General features: G+C 47.9%; 9 non-coding genes across 9 annotated transcripts; all 9 read right to left on the bottom strand.

The window, feature by feature from the left end:
- Positions 1 to 1,056: 1,056 nt before the first annotated feature.
- On the bottom strand, positions 1,057 to 1,247 carry LOC142717524 (U2 spliceosomal RNA). The gene has a single exon (XR_012871898.1). It is a non-coding gene; the product is annotated as a U2 spliceosomal RNA (small nuclear RNA).
- A 1,280-nt stretch (positions 1,248 to 2,527) lies between these two features.
- On the bottom strand, positions 2,528 to 2,718 carry LOC142717523 (U2 spliceosomal RNA). Its single transcript, XR_012871897.1, has one exon. It is a non-coding gene; the product is annotated as a U2 spliceosomal RNA (small nuclear RNA).
- Positions 2,719 to 4,018: 1,300 nt separating this feature from the next.
- LOC142717522 (U2 spliceosomal RNA) lies at positions 4,019 to 4,209 on the bottom strand. The gene has a single exon (XR_012871895.1). It is a non-coding gene; the product is annotated as a U2 spliceosomal RNA (small nuclear RNA).
- Positions 4,210 to 5,509: 1,300 nt separating this feature from the next.
- On the bottom strand, positions 5,510 to 5,700 carry LOC142717520 (U2 spliceosomal RNA). The gene has a single exon (XR_012871893.1). It is a non-coding gene; the product is annotated as a U2 spliceosomal RNA (small nuclear RNA).
- Positions 5,701 to 7,000: 1,300 nt separating this feature from the next.
- LOC142717519 (U2 spliceosomal RNA) lies at positions 7,001 to 7,191 on the bottom strand. The gene has a single exon (XR_012871892.1). It is a non-coding gene; the product is annotated as a U2 spliceosomal RNA (small nuclear RNA).
- A 1,263-nt stretch (positions 7,192 to 8,454) lies between these two features.
- LOC142717553 (U2 spliceosomal RNA) lies at positions 8,455 to 8,645 on the bottom strand. Its single transcript, XR_012871925.1, has one exon. It is a non-coding gene; the product is annotated as a U2 spliceosomal RNA (small nuclear RNA).
- A 1,292-nt stretch (positions 8,646 to 9,937) lies between these two features.
- LOC142717517 (U2 spliceosomal RNA) lies at positions 9,938 to 10,128 on the bottom strand. Its single transcript, XR_012871891.1, has one exon. It is a non-coding gene; the product is annotated as a U2 spliceosomal RNA (small nuclear RNA).
- A 1,300-nt stretch (positions 10,129 to 11,428) lies between these two features.
- Positions 11,429 to 11,619, bottom strand: LOC142717516 (U2 spliceosomal RNA). Its single transcript, XR_012871890.1, has one exon. It is a non-coding gene; the product is annotated as a U2 spliceosomal RNA (small nuclear RNA).
- A 1,276-nt stretch (positions 11,620 to 12,895) lies between these two features.
- Positions 12,896 to 13,086, bottom strand: LOC142717515 (U2 spliceosomal RNA). The gene has a single exon (XR_012871889.1). It is a non-coding gene; the product is annotated as a U2 spliceosomal RNA (small nuclear RNA).
- Between the last annotated feature and the right edge of the window lie 638 nt (positions 13,087 to 13,724).

Raw genomic sequence — 13,724 nt, 5'->3', positions numbered from 1 at the left:
GGCAACGCCCAAATGCCCTGCTGCCATGCAGATAAACACTGGCAGCGGCAGCAAGTGCATGCCCACAGCCACCCCTTGTTCCTTCACACCTTGTATCAGCTGTAATCCAGTCCAGTCCAGTGCTGCCTGCTGAGCAGCACTGACCAACACTGCCTGGGCCCAGGCTTTTATCTCTGAGGCCCCATTATGATGTCAGAAAGCTGGCTCTGGAATCCTGAGGGCTCCACTATGACACGTGCAAAGTTCCGTCTGAACTTTATATAAGACGGTGAGGCTCAGTCAGTCACTCAGTGTTGCCTGAGAGGGCAACACTGCAACAGCCGGCCGCCAGGCTGTCTTTTTTTTGCACAGCTAGTTGCCTCCAGGAGGCCACAAGAGGGAGACAAGGGACTGCAAAATGGAAAATAGGCATCCACCAACTTTACAGACAACTTCTCCTTGCTCCTACAACCTCCATCCTTGCACAGTTTGTTATTCTTCTAGGTAACATAGTAACAAATCCAAATTGCTGCTCTCTTTGTAGGCAAGCAAGGCTTTGTTGCAACTGCAATTCTTACTTCTTCTTGAAATGTAGGGACGACAGTACATTCCATCACATCCATCTAGTGTACACAGGTAGGTCCATTGTGGCGGGCAGGCGAGCGGGCGGGCTGCTTTATTGGCTGTTTGCTGTTCCCCTACTCCACTCCACTATTTGACTGTTGTGCTGCATCAATCAATCAATCAATCAATCAATCAATCAATCAATCAATCAATCAGTGGCTGGCTCAGGTGCAGCTCTTTAACTTACCTAAAAGGGAGGGCGGAGAGAAGACAAGGAAGGTGAATGAGGTGTTCCAATGTGAAATGCCGGAAACACAGAAACACAGACGACACACAACAAGAGGTGGCAATCTATTCATTAATTGCATTTAATCAATGAGCTCATTATCACTCATGCATTGTCCAACAGGTGTTGAAATAATGGGATTAAAAGGGGAGATCCCTTCAGAAAGACAGAAACAATAGCAAAGACAAAAAACACTTTTGGAATCTGCTTTTAGTCAACACATAAGGAAAGGGTGCACCGGTCCTGGAAATACTGCAATACCAGGTCAATGCGTGGAGTGGACAGAGCAAGCTCTATTTCCATCTCCCTGTTCTAAAAATCCATTTAATATATGGTCCCCAGATAGGGGACGTATCAGATATTAAACTGATAAGAACAGATACTACACTTGATCTTAGCCAAAAGGCCGAGAAGCGATAACCCGAACGGGCCGCGCGTTGCCCGAGCCTGCCCGATACTGCTGTTCAGCCCTTGCAGCGATTCAGCCTACTTCTAGGAAATTCCATGGGGCCCTGCAGGCTCACACACTCACAGCTACACGGGAGGTGAATAAAGGCCGGAGAGGAAGCCAGACAGGATTTGCTTCTTTTGCTTGCACCACAATGCAGTGCTGAAAGAGGAGGAATCTACATAAAAACGCCTTCCTGGCAACGCCCAAATGCCCTGCTGCCATGCAGATAAACACTGGCAGCGGCAGCAAGTGCATGCCCACAGCCACCCCTTGTTCCTTCACACCTTGTATCAGCTGTAATCCAGTCCAGTCCAGTGCTGCCTGCTGAGCAGCACTGACCAACACTGCCTGGGCCCAGGCTTTTATCTCTGAGGCCCCATTATGATGTCAGAAAGCTGGCTCTGGAATCCTGAGGGCTCCACTATGACACGTGCAAAGTTCCGTCTGAACTTTATATAAGACGGTGAGGCTCAGTCAGTCACTCAGTGTTGCCTGAGAGGGCAACACTGCAACAGCCGGCCGCCAGGCTGTCTTTTTTTTGCACAGCTAGTTGCCTCCAGGAGGCCACAAGAGGGAGACAAGGGACTGCAAAATGGAAAATAGGCATCCACCAACTTTACAGACAACTTCTCCTTGCTCCTACAACCTCCATCCTTGCACAGTTTGTTATTCTTCTAGGTAACATAGTAACAAATCCAAATTGCTGCTCTCTTTGTAGGCAAGCAAGGCTTTGTTGCAACTGCAATTCTTACTTCTTCTTGAAATGTAGGGACGACAGTACATTCCATCACATCCATCTAGTGTACACAGGTAGGTCCATTGTGGCGGGCAGGCGAGCGGGCGGGCTGCTTTATTGGCTGTTTGCTGTTCCCCTACTCCACTCCACTATTTGACTGTTGTGCTGCATCAATCAATCAATCAATCAATCAATCAATCAATCAATCAATCAGTGGCTGGCTCAGGTGCAGCTCTTTAACTTACCTAAAAGGGAGGGCGGAGAGAAGACAAGGAAGGTGAATGAGGTGTTCCAATGTGAAATGCCGGAAACACAGAAACACAGACGACACACAACAAGAGGTGGCAATCTATTCATTAATTGCATTTAATCAATGAGCTCATTATCACTCATGCATTGTCCAACAGGTGTTGAAATAATGGGATTAAAAGGGGAGATCCCTTCAGAAAGACAGAAACAATAGCAAAGACAAAAAACACTTTTGGAATCTGCTTTTAGTCAACACATAAGGAAAGGGTGCACCGGTCCTGGAAATACTGCAATACCAGGTCAATGCGTGGAGTGGACAGAGCAAGCTCTATTTCCATCTCCCTGTTCTAAAAATCCATTTAATATATGGTCCCCAGATAGGGGACGTATCAGATATTAAACTGATAAGAACAGATACTACACTTGATCTTAGCCAAAAGGCCGAGAAGCGATAACCCGAACGGGCCGCGCGTTGCCCGAGCCTGCCCGATACTGCTGTTCAGCCCTTGCAGCGATTCAGCCTACTTCTAGGCAATTCCATGGGGCCCTGCAGGCTCACACACTCAGAGCTACACGGGAGGTGAATAAAGGCCGGAGAGGAAGCCAGACAGGATTTGCTTCTTTTGCTTGCACCACAATGCAGTGCTGAAAGAGGAGGAATCTACATAAAAACGCCTTCCTGGCAACGCCCAAATGCCCTGCTGCCATGCAGATAAACACTGGCAGCGGCAGCAAGTGCATGCCCACAGCCACCCCTTGTTCCTTCACACCTTGTATCAGCTGTAATCCAGTCCAGTCCAGTGCTGCCTGCTGAGCAGCACTGACCAACACTGCCTGGGCCCAGGCTTTTATCTCTGAGGCCCCATTATGATGTCAGAAAGCTGGCTCTGGAATCCTGAGGGCTCCACTATGACACGTGCAAAGTTCCGTCTGAACTTTATATAAGACGGTGAGGCTCAGTCAGTCACTCAGTGTTGCCTGAGAGGGCAACACTGCAACAGCCGGCCGCCAGGCTGTCTTTTTTTTGCACAGCTAGTTGCCTCCAGGAGGCCACAAGAGGGAGACAAGGGACTGCAAAATGGAAAATAGGCATCCACCAACTTTACAGACAACTTCTCCTTGCTCCTACAACCTCCATCCTTGCACAGTTTGTTATTCTTCTAGGTAACATAGTAACAAATCCAAATTGCTGCTCTCTTTGTAGGCAAGCAAGGCTTTGTTGCAACTGCAATTCTTACTTCTTCTTGAAATGTAGGGACGACAGTACATTCCATCACATCCATCTAGTGTACACAGGTAGGTCCATTGTGGCGGGCAGGCGAGCGGGCGGGCTGCTTTATTGGCTGTTTGCTGTTCCCCTACTCCACTCCACTATTTGACTGTTGTGCTGCATCAATCAATCAATCAATCAATCAATCAATCAATCAATCAATCAATCAATCAATCAATCAATCAGTGGCTGGCTCAGGTGCAGCTCTTTAACTTACCTAAAAGGGAGGGCGGAGAGAAGACAAGGAAGGTGAATGAGGTGTTCCAATGTGAAATGCCGGAAACACAGAAACACAGACGACACACAACAAGAGGTGGCAATCTATTCATTAATTGCATTTAATCAATGAGCTCATTATCACTCATGCATTGTCCAACAGGTGTTGAAATAATGGGATTAAAAGGGGAGATCCCTTCAGAAAGACAGAAACAATAGCAAAGACAAAAAACACTTTTGGAATCTGCTTTTAGTCAACACATAAGGAAAGGGTGCACCGGTCCTGGAAATACTGCAATACCAGGTCAATGCGTGGAGTGGACAGAGCAAGCTCTATTTCCATCTCCCTGTTCTAAAAATCCATTTAATATATGGTCCCCAGATAGGGGACGTATCAGATATTAAACTGATAAGAACAGATACTACACTTGATCTTAGCCAAAAGGCCGAGAAGCGATAACCCGAACGGGCCGCGCGTTGCCCGAGCCTGCCCGATACTGCTGTTCAGCCCTTGCAGCGATTCAGCCTACTTCTAGGCAATTCCATGGGGCCCTGCAGGCTCACACACTCACAGCTACACGGGAGGTGAATAAAGGCCGGAGAGGAAGCCAGACAGGATTTGCTTCTTTTGCTTGCACCACAATGCAGTGCTGAAAGAGGAGGAATCTACATAAAAACGCCTTCCTGGCAACGCCCAAATGCCCTGCTGCCATGCAGATAAACACTGGCAGCGGCAGCAAGTGCATGCCCACAGCCACCCCTTGTTCCTTCACACCTTGTATCAGCTGTAATCCAGTCCAGTCCAGTGCTGCCTGCTGAGCAGCACTGACCAACACTGCCTGGGCCCAGGCTTTTATCTCTGAGGCCCCATTATGATGTCAGAAAGCTGGCTCTGGAATCCTGAGGGCTCCACTATGACACGTGCAAAGTTCCGTCTGAACTTTATATAAGACGGTGAGGCTCAGTCAGTCACTCAGTGTTGCCTGAGAGGGCAACACTGCAACAGCCGGCCGCCAGGCTGTCTTTTTTTTGCACAGCTAGTTGCCTCCAGGAGGCCACAAGAGGGAGACAAGGGACTGCAAAATGGAAAATAGGCATCCACCAACTTTACAGACAACTTCTCCTTGCTCCTACAACCTCCATCCTTGCACAGTTTGTTATTCTTCTAGGTAACATAGTAACAAATCCAAATTGCTGCTCTCTTTGTAGGCAAGCAAGGCTTTGTTGCAACTGCAATTCTTACTTCTTCTTGAAATGTAGGGACGACAGTACATTCCATCACATCCATCTAGTGTACACAGGTAGGTCCATTGTGGCGGGCAGGCGAGCGGGCGGGCTGCTTTATTGGCTGTTTGCTGTTCCCCTACTCCACTCCACTATTTGACTGTTGTGCTGCATCAATCAATCAATCAATCAATCAATCAATCAATCAATCAATCAATCAATCAATCAATCAATCAGTGGCTGGCTCAGGTGCAGCTCTTTAACTTACCTAAAAGGGAGGGCGGAGAGAAGACAAGGAAGGTGAATGAGGTGTTCCAATGTGAAATGCCGGAAACACAGAAACACAGACGACACACAACAAGAGGTGGCAATCTATTCATTAATTGCATTTAATCAATGAGCTCATTATCACTCATGCATTGTCCAACAGGTGTTGAAATAATGGGATTAAAAGGGGAGATCCCTTCAGAAAGACAGAAACAATAGCAAAGACAAAAAACACTTTTGGAATCTGCTTTTAGTCAACACATAAGGAAAGGGTGCACCGGTCCTGGAAATACTGCAATACCAGGTCAATGCGTGGAGTGGACAGAGCAAGCTCTATTTCCATCTCCCTGTTCTAAAAATCCATTTAATATATGGTCCCCAGATAGGGGACGTATCAGATATTAAACTGATAAGAACAGATACTACACTTGATCTTAGCCAAAAGGCCGAGAAGCGATAACCCGAACGGGCCGCGCGTTGCCCGAGCCTGCCCGATACTGCTGTTCAGCCCTTGCAGCGATTCAGCCTACTTCTAGGCAATTCCATGGGGCCCTGCAGGCTCACACACTCACAGCTACACGGGAGGTGAATAAAGGCCGGAGAGGAAGCCAGACAGGATTTGCTTCTTTTGCTTGCACCACAATGCAGTGCTGAAAGAGGAGGAATCTACATAAAAACGCCTTCCTGGCAACGCCCAAATGCCCTGCTGCCATGCAGATAAACACTGGCAGCGGCAGCAAGTGCATGCCCACAGCCACCCCTTGTTCCTTCACACCTTGTATCAGCTGTAATCCAGTCCAGTCCAGTGCTGCCTGCTGAGCAGCACTGACCAACACTGCCTGGGCCCAGGCTTTTATCTCTGAGGCCCCATTATGATGTCAGAAAGCTGGCTCTGGAATCCTGAGGGCTCCACTATGACACGTGCAAAGTTCCGTCTGAACTTTATATAAGACGGTGAGGCTCAGTCAGTCACTCAGTGTTGCCTGAGAGGGCAACACTGCAACAGCCGGCCGCCAGGCTGTCTTTTTTTTGCACAGCTAGTTGCCTCCAGGAGGCCACAAGAGGGAGACAAGGGACTGCAAAATGGAAAATAGGCATCCACCAACTTTACAGACAACTTCTCCTTGCTCCTACAACCTCCATCCTTGCACAGTTTGTTATTCTTCTAGGTAACATAGTAACAAATCCAAATTGCTGCTCTCTTTGTAGGCAAGCAAGGCTTTGTTGCAACTGCAATTCTTACTTCTTCTTGAAATGTAGGGACGACAGTACATTCCATCACATCCATCTAGTGTACACAGGTAGGTCCATTGTGGCGGGCAGGCGAGCGGGCGGGCTGCTTTATTGGCTGTTTGCTGTTCCCCTACTCCACTCCACTATTTGACTGTTGTGCTGCATCAATCAATCAATCAATCAATCAATCAATCAATCAATCAATCAATCAATCAATCAATCAATCAGTGGCTGGCTCAGGTGCAGCTCTTTAACTTACCTAAAAGGGAGGGCGGAGAGAAGACAAGGAAGGTGAATGAGGTGTTCCAATGTGAAATGCCGGAAACACAGAAACACAGACGACACACAACAAGAGGTGGCAATCTATTCATTAATTGCATTTAATCAATGAGCTCATTATCACTCATGCATTGTCCAACAGGTGTTGAAATAATGGGATTAAAAGGGGAGATCCCTTCAGAAAGACAGAAACAATAGCAAAGACAAAAAACACTTTTGGAATCTGCTTTTAGTCAACACATAAGGAAAGGGTGCACCGGTCCTGGAAATACTGCAATACCAGGTCAATGCGTGGAGTGGACAGAGCAAGCTCTATTTCCATCTCCCTGTTCTAAAAATCCATTTAATATATGGTCCCCAGATAGGGGACGTATCAGATATTAAACTGATAAGAACAGATACTACACTTGATCTTAGCCAAAAGGCCGAGAAGCGATAACCCGAACGGGCCGCGCGTTGCCCGAGCCTGCCCGATACTGCTGTTCAGCCCTTGCAGCGATTCAGCCTACTTCTAGGCAATTCCATGGGGCCCTGCAGGCTCACACACTCACAGCTACACGGGAGGTGAATAAAGGCCGGAGAGGAAGCCAGACAGGATTTGCTTCTTTTGCTTGCACCACAATGCAGTGCTGAAAGAGGAGGAATCTACATAAAAACGCCTTCCTGGCAACGCCCAAATGCCCTGCTGCCATGCAGATAAACACTGGCAGCGGCAGCAAGTGCATGCCCACAGCCACCCCTTGTTCCTTCACACCTTGTATCAGCTGTAATCCAGTCCAGTCCAGTGCTGCCTGCTGAGCAGCACTGACCAACACTGCCTGGGCCCAGGCTTTTATCTCTGAGGCCCCATTATGATGTCAGAAAGCTGGCTCTGGAATCCTGAGGGCTCCACTATGACACGTGCAAAGTTCCGTCTGAACTTTATATAAGACGGTGAGGCTCAGTCAGTCACTCAGTGTTGCCTGAGAGGGCAACACTGCAACAGCCGGCCGCCAGGCTGTCTTTTTTTTGCACAGCTAGTTGCCTCCAGGAGGCCACAAGAGGGAGACAAGGGACTGCAAAATGGAAAATAGGCATCCACCAACTTTACAGACAACTTCTCCTTGCTCCTACAACCTCCATCCTTGCACAGTTTGTTATTCTTCTAGGTAACATAGTAACAAATCCAAATTGCTGCTCTCTTTGTAGGCAAGCAAGGCTTTGTTGCAACTGCAATTCTTACTTCTTCTTGAAATGTAGGGACGACAGTACATTCCATCACATCCATCTAGTGTACACAGGTAGGTCCATTGTGGCGGGCAGGCGAGCGGGCGGGCTGCTTTATTGGCTGTTTGCTGTTCCCCTACTCCACTCCACTATTTGACTGTTGTGCTGCATCAATCAATCAATCAATCAATCAATCAATCAATCAATCAATCAGTGGCTGGCTCAGGTGCAGCTCTTTAACTTACCTAAAAGGGAGGGCGGAGAGAAGACAAGGAAGGTGAATGAGGTGTTCCAATGTGAAATGCCGGAAACACAGAAACACAGACGACACACAACAAGAGGTGGCAATCTATTCATTAATTGCATTTAATCAATGAGCTCATTATCACTCATGCATTGTCCAACAGGTGTTGAAATAATGGGATTAAAAGGGGAGATCCCTTCAGAAAGACAGAAACAATAGCAAAGACAAAAAACACTTTTGGAATCTGCTTTTAGTCAACACCGGTCCTGGAAATACTGCAATACCAGGTCAATGCGTGGAGTGGACAGAGCAAGCTCTATTTCCATCTCCCTGTTCTAAAAATCCATTTAATATATGGTCCCCAGATAGGGGACGTATCAGATATTAAACTGATAAGAACAGATACTACACTTGATCTTAGCCAAAAGGCCGAGAAGCGATAACCCGAACGGGCCGCGCGTTGCCCGAGCCTGCCCGATACTGCTGTTCAGCCCTTGCAGCGATTCAGCCTACTTCTAGGCAATTCCATGGGGCCCTGCAGGCTCACACACTCACAGCTACACGGGAGGTGAATAAAGGCCGGAGAGGAAGCCAGACAGGATTTGCTTCTTTTGCTTGCACCACAATGCAGTGCTGAAAGAGGAGGAATCTACATAAAAACGCCTTCCTGGCAACGCCCAAATGCCCTGCTGCCATGCAGATAAACACTGGCAGCGGCAGCAAGTGCATGCCCACAGCCACCCCTTGTTCCTTCACACCTTGTATCAGCTGTAATCCAGTCCAGTCCAGTGCTGCCTGCTGAGCAGCACTGACCAACACTGCCTGGGCCCAGGCTTTTATCTCTGAGGCCCCATTATGATGTCAGAAAGCTGGCTCTGGAATCCTGAGGGCTCCACTATGACACGTGCAAAGTTCCGTCTGAACTTTATATAAGACGGTGAGGCTCAGTCAGTCACTCAGTGTTGGGCAACACTGCAACAGCCGGCCGCCAGGCTGTCTTTTTTTTGCACAGCTAGTTGCCTCCAGGAGGCCACAAGAGGGAGACAAGGGACTGCAAAATGGAAAATAGGCATCCACCAACTTTACAGACAACTTCTCCTTGCTCCTACAACCTCCATCCTTGCACAGTTTGTTATTCTTCTAGGTAACATAGTAACAAATCCAAATTGCTGCTCTCTTTGTAGGCAAGCAAGGCTTTGTTGCAACTGCAATTCTTACTTCTTCTTGAAATGTAGGGACGACAGTACATTCCATCACATCCATCTAGTGTACACAGGTAGGTCCATTGTGGCGGGCAGGCGAGCGGGCGGGCTGCTTTATTGGCTGTTTGCTGTTCCCCTACTCCACTCCACTATTTGACTGTTGTGCTGCATCAATCAATCAATCAATCAATCAATCAATCAATCAATCAATCAATCAATCAATCAATCAATCAGTGGCTGGCTCAGGTGCAGCTCTTTAACTTACCTAAAAGGGAGGGCGGAGAGAAGACAAGGAAGGTGAATGAGGTGTTCCAATGTGAAATGCCGGAAACACAGAAACACAGACGACACACAACAAGAGGTGGCAATCTATTCATTAATTGCATTTAATCAATGAGCTCATTATCACTCATGCATTGTCCAACAGGTGTTGAAATAATGGGATTAAAAGGGGAGATCCCTTCAGAAAGACAGAAACAATAGCAAAGACAAAAAACACTTTTGGAATCTGCTTTTAGTCAACACATAAGGAAAGGGTGCACCGGTCCTGGAAATACTGCAATACCAGGTCAATGCGTGGAGTGGACAGAGCAAGCTCTATTTCCATCTCCCTGTTCTAAAAATCCATTTAATATATGGTCCCCAGATAGGGGACGTATCAGATATTAAACTGATAAGAACAGATACTACACTTGATCTTAGCCAAAAGGCCGAGAAGCGATAACCCGAACGGGCCGCGCGTTGCCCGAGCCTGCCCGATACTGCTGTTCAGCCCTTGCAGCGATTCAGCCTACTTCTAGGCAATTCCATGGGGCCCTGCAGGCTCACACACTCACAGCTACACGGGAGGTGAATAAAGGCCGGAGAGGAAGCCAGACAGGATTTGCTTCTTTTGCTTGCACCACAATGCAGTGCTGAAAGAGGAGGAATCTACATAAAAACGCCTTCCTGGCAACGCCCAAATGCCCTGCTGCCATGCAGATAAACACTGGCAGCGGCAGCAAGTGCATGCCCACAGCCACCCCTTGTTCCTTCACACCTTGTATCAGCTGTAATCCAGTCCAGTCCAGTGCTGCCTGCTGAGCAGCACTGACCAACACTGCCTGGGCCCAGGCTTTTATCTCTGAGGCCCCATTATGATGTCAGAAAGCTGGCTCTGGAATCCTGAGGGCTCCACTATGACACGTGCAAAGTTCCGTCTGAACTTTATATAAGACGGTGAGGCTCAGTCAGTCAGTCACTCAGTGTTGCCTGAGAGGGCAACACTGCAACAGCCGGCCGCCAGGCTGTCTTTTTTTTGCACAGCTAGTTGCCTCCAGGAGGCCACAAGAGGGAGACAAGGGACTGCAAAATGGAAAATAGGCATCCACCAACTTTACAGACAACTTCTCCTTGCTCCTACAACCTCCATCCTTGCACAGTTTGTTATTCTTCTAGGTAACATAGTAACAAATCCAAATTGCTGCTCTCTTTGTAGGCAAGCAAGGCTTTGTTGCAACTGCAATTCTTACTTCTTCTTGAAATGTAGGGACGACAGTACATTCCATCACATCCATCTAGTGTACACAGGTAGGTCCATTGTGGCGGGCAGGCGAGCGGGCGGGCTGCTTTATTGGCTGTTTGCTGTTCCCCTACTCCACTCCACTATTTGACTGTTGTGCTGCATCAATCAATCAATCAATCAATCAATCAATCAATCAATCAATCAATCAATCAATCAATCAGTGGCTGGCTCAGGTGCAGCTCTTTAACTTACCTAAAAGGGAGGGCGGAGAGAAGACAAGGAAGGTGAATGAGGTGTTCCAATGTGAAATGCCGGAAACACAGAAACACAGACGACACACAACAAGAGGTGGCAATCTATTCATTAATTGCATTTAATCAATGAGCTCATTATCACTCATGCATTGTCCAACAGGTGTTGAAATAATGGGATTAAAAGGGGAGATCCCTTCAGAAAGACAGAAACAATAGCAAAGACAAAAAACACTTTTGGAATCTGCTTTTAGTCAACACATAAGGAAAGGGTGCACCGGTCCTGGAAATACTGCAATACCAGGTCAATGCGTGGAGTGGACAGAGCAAGCTCTATTTCCATCTCCCTGTTCTAAAAATCCATTTAATATATGGTCCCCAGATAGGGGACGTATCAGATATTAAACTGATAAGAACAGATACTACACTTGATCTTAGCCAAAAGGCCGAGAAGCGATAACCCGAACGGGCCGCGCGTTGCCCGAGCCTGCCCGATACTGCTGTTCAGCCCTTGCAGCGATTCAGCCTACTTCTAGGCAATTCCATGGGGCCCTGCAGGCTCACACACTCACAGCTACACGGGAGGTGAATAAAGGCCGGAGAGGAAGCCAGACAGGATTTGCTTCTTTTGCTTGCACCACAATGCAGTGCTGAAAGAGGAGGAATCTACATAAAAACGCCTTCCTGGCAACGCCCAAATGCCCTGCTGCCATGCAGATAAACACTGGCAGCGGCAGCAAGTGCATGCCCACAGCCACCCCTTGTTCCTTCACACCTTGTATCAGCTGTAATCCAGTCCAGTCCAGTGCTGCCTGCTGAGCAGCACTGACCAACACTGCCTGGGCCCAGGCTTTTATCTCTGAGGCCCCATTATGATGTCAGAAAGCTGGCTCTGGAATCCTGAGGGCTCCACTATGACACGTGCAAAGTTCCGTCTGAACTTTATATAAGACGGTGAGGCTCAGTCAGTCACTCAGTGTTGCCTGAGAGGGCAACACTGCAACAGCCGGCCGCCAGGCTGTCTTTTTTTTGCACAGCTAGTTGCCTCCAGGAGGCCACAAGAGGGAGACAAGGGACTGCAAAATGGAAAATAGGCATCCACCAACTTTACAGACAACTTCTCCTTGCTCCTACAACCTCCATCCTTGCACAGTTTGTTATTCTTCTAGGTAACATAGTAACAAATCCAAATTGCTGCTCTCTTTGTAGGCAAGCAAGGCTTTGTTGCAACTGCAATTCTTACTTCTTCTTGAAATGTAGGGACGACAGTACATTCCATCACATCCATCTAGTGTACACAGGTAGGTCCATTGTGGCGGGCAGGCGAGCGGGCGGGCTGCTTTATTGGCTGTTTGCTGTTCCCCTACTCCACTCCACTATTTGACTGTTGTGCTGCATCAATCAATCAATCAATCAATCAATCAATCAATCAATCAGTGGCTGGCTCAGGTGCAGCTCTTTAACTTACCTAAAAGGGAGGGCGGAGAGAAGACAAGGAAGGTGAATGAGGTGTTCCAATGTGAAATGCCGGAAACACAGAAACACAGACGACACACAACAAGAGGTGGCAATCTATTCATTAATTGCATTTAATCAATGAGCTCATTATCACTCATGCATTGTCCAACAGGTGTTGAAATAATGGGATTAAAAGGGGAGATCCCTTCAGAAAGACAGAAACAATAGCAAAGACAAAAAACACTTTTGGAATCTGCTTTTAGTCAACACATAAGGAAAGGGTGCACCGGTCCTGGAAATACTGCAATACCAGGTCAATGCGTGGAGTGGACAGAGCAAGCTCTATTTCCATCTCCCTGTTCTAAAAATCCATTTAATATATGGTCCCCAGATAGGGGACGTATCAGATATTAAACTGATAAGAACAGATACTACACTTGATCTTAGCCAAAAGGCCGAGAAGCGATAACCCGAACGGGCCGCGCGTTGCCCGAGCCTGCCCGATACTGCTGTTCAGCCCTTGCAGCGATTCAGCCTACTTCTAGGCAATTCCATGGGGCCCTGCAGGCTCACACACTCACAGCTACACGGGAGGTGAATAAAGGCCGGAGAGGAAGCCAGACAGGATTTGCTTCTTTTGCTTGCACCACAATGCAGTGCTGAAAGAGGAGGAATCTACATAAAAACGCCTTCCTGGCAACGCCCAAATGCCCTGCTGCCATGCAGATAAACACTGGCAGCGGCAGCAAGTGCATGCCCACAGCCACCCCTTGTTCCTTCACACCTTGTATCAGCTGTAATCCAGTCCAGTCCAGTGATGCCTGCTGAGCAGCACTGACCAACACTGCCTGGGCCCAGGCTTTTATCTCTGAGGCCCCATTATGATGTCAGAAAGCTGGCTCTGGAATCCTGAGGGCTCCACTATGACACGTGCAAAGTTCCGTCTGAACTTTATATAAGACGGTGAGGCTCAGTCAGTCACTCAGTGTTGCCTGAGAGGGCAACACTGCAACAGCCGGCCGCCAGGCTGTCTTTTTTTTGCACAGCTAGTTGCCTCCAGGAGGCCACAAGAGGGAGACAAGGGACTGCAAAATGGAAAATAGGC

This window comes from Rhinoderma darwinii, unplaced genomic scaffold (genome assembly GCF_050947455.1).
Source record: "Rhinoderma darwinii isolate aRhiDar2 unplaced genomic scaffold, aRhiDar2.hap1 Scaffold_456, whole genome shotgun sequence".
Lineage (NCBI taxonomy): Eukaryota > Metazoa > Chordata > Amphibia > Anura > Rhinodermatidae > Rhinoderma > Rhinoderma darwinii.
This window is presented reverse-complemented; position numbering and strand designations above follow the sequence as displayed.